Source organism: Palaemon carinicauda, chromosome 30 (assembly GCF_036898095.1).
Source record: "Palaemon carinicauda isolate YSFRI2023 chromosome 30, ASM3689809v2, whole genome shotgun sequence".
In the NCBI taxonomy this organism is placed as follows: domain Eukaryota; kingdom Metazoa; phylum Arthropoda; class Malacostraca; order Decapoda; family Palaemonidae; genus Palaemon; species Palaemon carinicauda.
The window spans coordinates 73,063,409-73,070,908 of record NC_090754.1 but is presented as its reverse complement, the minus strand read 5'-3'; the positions used below and the strand labels follow the sequence as shown (position 1 = coordinate 73,070,908).

Genomic DNA, 7,500 nt, shown 5'->3' with positions numbered 1-7,500 from the left:
TAATAATAACCATAATAATAATAATAATGTCATAGCCTCTGTACCATGGTCTTCCACTGTATTGGGGTAGAATTTTCTTGCTTGAGGATACACTCAGGCACACTATTTTCTTTTATTTTTGTCTTGTTTCTGTAAGTTTATATAGTTTATATATGAAATGTTCATTTTAATGTTGTTAATGTTCTTAAAATATTTTATTTTAGTTGTTAATTACTTCTCTTGTAGTTTATTTATTTCCTTATTCCTTTCCTCACTGGGCTATTTTCCTTGTTGGAGCCCTTGGGCCTTATAACATCCTGCTTTTTCAATTAGGGTTATAGCTCAGGAAGTAATAATAGTAATAATTATGATCTGGAGGAAAACCTCTTGAATACTTTTTAGCATTGAGACTCATGATGGAGGCGGGAATGTTAGAATGATCTGTTTATAATTCTGCCCAATGGATGGTACGTTTTGAGAGGATCTGAATACAAAGGGTTGTCATAAGCAGGAAAAGGTTTAGGTAACATGCACAAAGTAGCTGAACAATTTAATAAATGGCAAAATTTTAACCAGACAGGAAAAAATATTGAATTCGTGATACAGTATTATAATGAGAGAATTGAAACATCTTATCACAAAAATATTCAAACATCTAGTTATTTCGCTTTTTTTTTTTTTTTTTTTTTTTTTTTTTTTTTTTTTTTTTTTTTTTGAAACATGACCGGGTGTGTATCTCAAAAGGATACTTGCGGTCAAGAATCATACCTAGAATATTAAATTTGAATATTTAGAAAGATATTATCAAATGGAACTGCGAGGTGCATTGTGTTTTCAATTTTACCAATTTATATGTTTTTTTTTTTTTTTTTTTTTTTTTTTTTTGCTTGATTTGTACAGTTGGTCTCATGAAACTGTAGACTTTCTTGTTCTCTAAATGCTTTGATAATGTGGACCTGACAGTAAACGAACATTAAGCGGTGTGAAATGCTGAATGCCTTTGAATGTATACTATAAAATGAATGTGAAGGTTCTATAGAGAGTAGGATTCCCATGCTGTATGGGACCAGAAAAGCAGTTCTTAATTTAAAGTAAATGATATGGCAAGCTAGGAAGACATCTGACATATTGTAAAGTTGTTTTCTTTCTTGTTCTCCTGCGGAGATTACCCTTCTATATTGTAGTCAATAATTGCTTATTTATCTTGCTATGATATCTATCAAAAATCATACAATAAGCTTTATTTAGTTCACTAATATACAATGCTTATGGAAACCTAAACATTTTACCTTCATACAATTTAAACCCATTAGTTAAGATAAGGTTATCTCTTATTTTATATTTACAAAAATGTTGATTACTTTGGGTTTATGATGAACCCCTAGAGGGGAGTTTTAAATTCCCTCATTTAATTGCAATTTACTTGGTTTGATATTTAATAACTGGTTTACGATACAGACTTATCATTTGTTTATATTGGTATTTAATGATTTATCTGAAGCCAAGTGTTTTTTCAATTAATCCGTAATATCTAAAATGTGTATATATGAGAGAATTGTATGTTGATGATTTGATTTGATTTTCTTATATATTTTAGGAGGGTTTGATAAGTTGTTTTTCTTTTGAGAATTCCGTCACTACTACCTTTATCCTAACAGTGCTAAAACGAATATACATGTATATATATATATATATATATATATATATATATATATATATATATATATATATATATATATGACTGTATATATATTTATATAATAGCCTATATATACATGTATATGTACATATGTGTGTGTGTATATATATATATATATATATATATATATATATATATATATATATATATATACATGTATATGTATATATGCATGTGTATATATATATGTGTATATATATATATATATATAGAGAGAGAGAGAGAGAGAGAGAGAGAGAGAGAGAGAGAGAGAGAGAGAGGTTCAGAACAATGTACAGACATAATTATGATCTCTTGCAGGTCAAGTTCATCTCTCTAAACTTGATTACACACTTTCGCTTACAATCTAATGCTAGAAAATATCTTAAAAGATAAACATGATATTCATTTTTATATATATATATTTTTTTCAATCAACTTCGTTCTTCTGCTAAAAATTTAAATGTTCATTTTTCTTTCTTCATTTGTCACGCAGATACTGTAATTCTAGCATATTCTACGAATTTTAGATTTATTTAATAGTTAGTAATATTATGTAATTAGTTTTCCGACCTTAAAAAGTGAATGAGTTTTATTTTATTAATGTTTATAATAAATCTTATATTTTTAAAATCAATTTTAATTAAAGTAATGATGATGATCATAGAAATAGGAATGGGGGAGACCCTCATTTACAATTGTGTCGTTAAGAATTATTGCAGCTTCAATGGGACTGATCTTATGATAAACCTCCTCTACAGTTCTTATTTTCCTTTCATCAGTACTGCTTCTGCCAGTAGCTGAGCGTGCCTCATCATCAGTTGGGGGACGGAAAATCACATGTTCTTGGCTTATTTTCTTTTACTTTAAACGGTAAAAAGGGAATAACCTTTTTAGAAAGTCCATGAGACGGTCCAAAGCCGTTGGCCAGAACTGCTCGAAACGTTGTTGCAAATAAGACTACACTACTATGACTGCCAAGAACCGGATCAATGACCTCTGCACCATCTTCTGGACCTCCTACAGACTTCATATATCTGTATTCCTGTTGTGGTGTTTGAAGTAAAATCAGTACTGATGAAAGGAAAATAATAAGAATAATAGTGAAGTTTCTTATGAGATAATGCCACTGAGCCTGAAGTCATATTTAACAACACGATCATCATCATCTCTTACGCCTATTGACGCAAAGGACCTCGGTTAGATTTTTCTAACCGAGGTCCTTTGCGTCAATAGGCGTAAGAGATGATGATGATCGTGTTGTTACTGTGAAAGGGCCATACTTCATGAGAAGTATTCATCAGAAATATACCAGTACACATAATTAAGGCACAAGTATTGAATACAGTTCACTCTTGAAAATGAGCAGAATAACTTCTCGAAACCGGTCGAGTTGAACGATTTTTTTTAACCTATTTTTTAGGATTTTCGAATAGTATATATATGAAATACTAAGATAAAGTGAGTGCTTTTCTTTGCATAAACCCATAGTGAAAGTCACCCATGATAAAGACTATTATTTTGTATTCAGTACTGTACTTTAATTATTACGGAATAAAGAAAATTATAAATAGTTTTGGACTCTACTACCTTTATCAAAAAGTGTAAATAATGAAGTATTTCCCTTTAACAATTACGGGCGGAATAGAGTAATGCAGAGAAAAAGGTAATAAGAACAATAAAAAAAGGTTAATTACTAGATTAATGCCACTGAACTGAGGTAGCAATTTATTATCATCAATCAAACATTATTATTATTATTATTATTATTATTATTATTATTATTATTATTATTATTATTATTATTATTATTATTATTATTATTATTATTATTGTTGTTGTTGTTTTTGTTGTTGTTATTCAATAAAATATTATTATTATTATTATTATGATTATTTTTATTATTATTATTATTATGATTATTTTTATTATTATGATTATTTATTATTATTATTATTATTATTATTATTATTATTATTATTATTATTATTATTATCATCATTATTATTACAGCAGTGATGATTATTATCCTTGGATTCACCTGTATCCATGAGGTAGTGAAAAAAAAAAGAAACGTCCCAAATTAGATTGAGATGCCTGGATGTATATTTTAGAAAGAACTTATCCAAACTGGCCAGCGAAAATTAAATTATAGAACCACTACCAAAGCTCTCTTGCTTCGAAAGTCATGTATGTTGCATGCTCTTCAGGTACAGTGGAAATGCATGACGTACGTTTCATTTCCCCAGGGTGTCTGGCCTCGTTCTGATTTTTATGTTAGTTATTACTTGCGTAATTCAATTCATTTATTATTGTTATGAATGGAATGTATATGTGTATATATATATATATATATATATATATATATATATATATATATATATATATATGTATGTATGTATATAAATAGATATATATGTGTATATATATATATTATATGTATGTATATATATACATACATATATATACTGTGTATATATATGTATATATATACATACATATATATATACTGTGTGTATATATATACATATATATATATATATACTGTATATATATATATATATATATATATATATATATATATATATATATATATATATATATATATATATATATATATATATATATTCCCTTTCTGAGTGAGGATGCATTAACGTGGTAAAAGGGTTTGTGTATTGCCATGATCAGCAAAGCTGTAATAGTCAGGGACACCCATAATAGGCTGGTATGCAGTGAACGATCAGAAAAAAAGTCTCCCACCATCAGCAATCCAGTTTAGCTTGCGTGGAGATGAAGACTGGCCAGATCCCAAACACGAATAAAGACAAGTTATTATTATTATTATTATTATTATTATTATTATTATTATTATTATTATTATTATTATTATTATTATTATTATTATTATTATTATTATTATTATTACTTGTAAGAGGCCTTTATCCTACACTGGACTATAATCGGCAGTATTTAGTGCTGTATATATGTATACATATACATATGTGTTTATATATATATATATATATATATATATATATATATATATATATATATATATATATATATATATATATATATATACTGTATATGTGTGTGTGTCAGTTGATACTTGATAAGTATGAATTATGCAATAAGCTACAACAGAATAAATTAAAAAATATGATTAAATTTATTACTTTCATCTTACTGACATTGTCCTGATTCGCTTTGTTCTGTCGCCTGTCTTTCTCAATCAGAATCTTTCCGTTTACCTTCCTTCATATACTAAGAATGTCAAGCCACGTATGATGCTTACGTTCACCTCACTCTCTCTCTCTCTCTCTCTCTCTCTCTCTCTCTCTCTCTCTCTCTCTCTCTCTCTCTCTCTCTCTCTCTCTCTCTCTCTCTGCACACACGTTTTATATATATACATACATACATACACAATATGTGTGCGCTTGTTTATGGTTATATATATGTATATATATATATATATATATATATATATATATATATATATATATATATATATATATATATACATAAATGCATACATACATACACACAAACACAATATGTGTGCGCTTGTTTATGAATACATACTTTATATATATATATATATATATATATATATATATATATATATATATATATATATATATATATATATATATATATATGTGTGGATATACACATGTATATATACTACACATCAGTCCCGATCAAGTATTATGGCATCGATGCGGTGTACTTTACGACTCTACCAAGAGCAATACTGGGGCAACTGCAATGGAAAATCTCTTGCTTTTAAGAGGACATATTCTTACCACGAAATCTATTACTCACCATTGATGGTGTGTGGAGTCTCCTCTTTTCTCGTGTTGGGGGACGACTGGAAGGCCGGCAGGCTCGGTATAACTGGCCCTTCCAGCCTGTAATGTTAAGGCAAGCTGCTTCCATAAATATCAGAAAGATCCTGAAATTGAAACTAGGAGAGAAGGCTATATCCCCTCTCTCTCTCTCTCTCTCTCTCTCTCTCTCTCTCTCTCTCTCTCTCTCTCTCTCTCTCTCTCTCTCTCTCCTCTCTCTCTCTCTCTCTCTCCACTCCGAGAAGGAATACGTCTTCTGGAAACGTCTTATATTTCTGGTAAGGAATATTCTATTTCTTCATTGTATTTCTCTCGTCATCACCAGAGGGAAGCAAATGAAAAGACAATGGCAGGAACGTGAAATGGCGGAATAGTATTCCCATCCAGAGGCATTTTTCCTTTTGGATTTCTAAGGAAGGAGTATCTCTCTCTCTCTCTCTCTCTCTCTCCTCTCTCTCTCTCTCTCTCTCTCTCTCTCTCTCTCTCTCTCTCTCTCTCTCTCTCTTTGTACATTTAAAGACTTGATATTTTGAATGAGAAGGTTTTCTTTGAGAGATATAGCTTGAAAGATAGAATGAACTTGGTGTTTTGTATGTATCTAAATTGAATAAAAATATACAAAACAAAATATGGTATATGGTAGAAGAAACTAAGTAGTGGGAAGGTAAGAGCACTTGGTTCGACCTCGTTCGTTGGGTGCTGAGGATTGGCAAAATTTATACGGTATTATTGAAATGGATAAAGTTGGAAGGCCAAAATATTTTGATATCCATCGGAGATGTGTTAAAAAAAAGCTGATTAGTAACAAAATAATTGGTTAGGTTGTTTAGGGTTTTTTTTGTGGAAAAAGGGGAACAATAGGTTGGTTAATATTGTGAATAGTTTAAAAGTGTTTTGGAAAAGTTAGGTTATGCTAGTCTGGTGGAAAAGTCAATAATGTTAAGATATGGATATGCTAGGCTGGGGAAAAATGTCCATGCTTTTAAGAAAGCACAGGAAAGAAAGAGGAATGGTAGTTGATGACAAAGGAACATGATTTTAAAAGGTAAAGTTGGTGAAATTTTTGCATAATTTAGACGCGTTCAAGGGAAATGGTAAACCTTGGGATGTGGGAAGAAGTCTGAAGGAATAAGTTGGCGAGAGGTACACGGTTAAAATTTTACATTAAAATAACCGGTAAATGTCTGGCAAAAATTAATTCCAGGATTTTTTACCGTTTTAAAAACGGATACATTGACGTAAAGGAGTGATATTACACCCACCAACCCATAAAATATAATAGCAAAGTTAAGTAAAATTACGGTCACCTGTATTTTACGGAAATACGGCCGAGAACAGTGTATTTTTACGGAGAATTTCCGATTAGAATTACTATTGTTTTTAACAGTGTATTTAATGATTTAGAAATGCTAAGGAAAGAAGGAAGATTGAAATGACACAGAAAACTGTGCAAGACTTGAATTTTTGATGATAAAGGGACTATAATTTTGTGGTAGTTGCTCATAATCCAGATAAGGGTGAAAAGTTTCCCTAATTTAGAAGAAAGATTGGAAGAATGCCGAACGATAGTTTGGTTAAAACTGAGCTCGATTCCCGAGTCGAGGAAATAAGGGGAACGTTACAAGTGTGTAATTTGAAGTTATTTATGTAATTTAATTATGAAGGCATTAGAAGTGATATGAAACTAGTACGATGATACCGATATGTTGTTTGATATTGAAGTATTTTAGAACGAAGACAGATGATAGGCAAGTATATATGTGTTATTTAGTAGTGATATGTAAATGTTTGGTGAAAAGTGTGTCATTGAGAAGGGTCAAGAGGAACGAAACTTAGACAGACAAATTTACAGATATAATAAGGAATAAGAGTTATTATAGCTAAAGGTCCTTGATATCCAGGAGACTCGAGAATGCTTTTAATATTCGAAATTTCACTGATTAGTCTCCATTTATGTTAATGAAGCTTTTGATGGTGTCTACTAATTTTTCCATT

General features: G+C 29.9%; 1 long non-coding RNA gene across 1 annotated transcript in view; it reads left to right on the top strand.

Moving 5' to 3' along the window:
- Positions 1-7,500, top strand: part of LOC137623286 (uncharacterized) — a 360,706-nt gene that overhangs the window by 351,886 nt on the left and 1,320 nt on the right. The window lies entirely within an intron of this gene.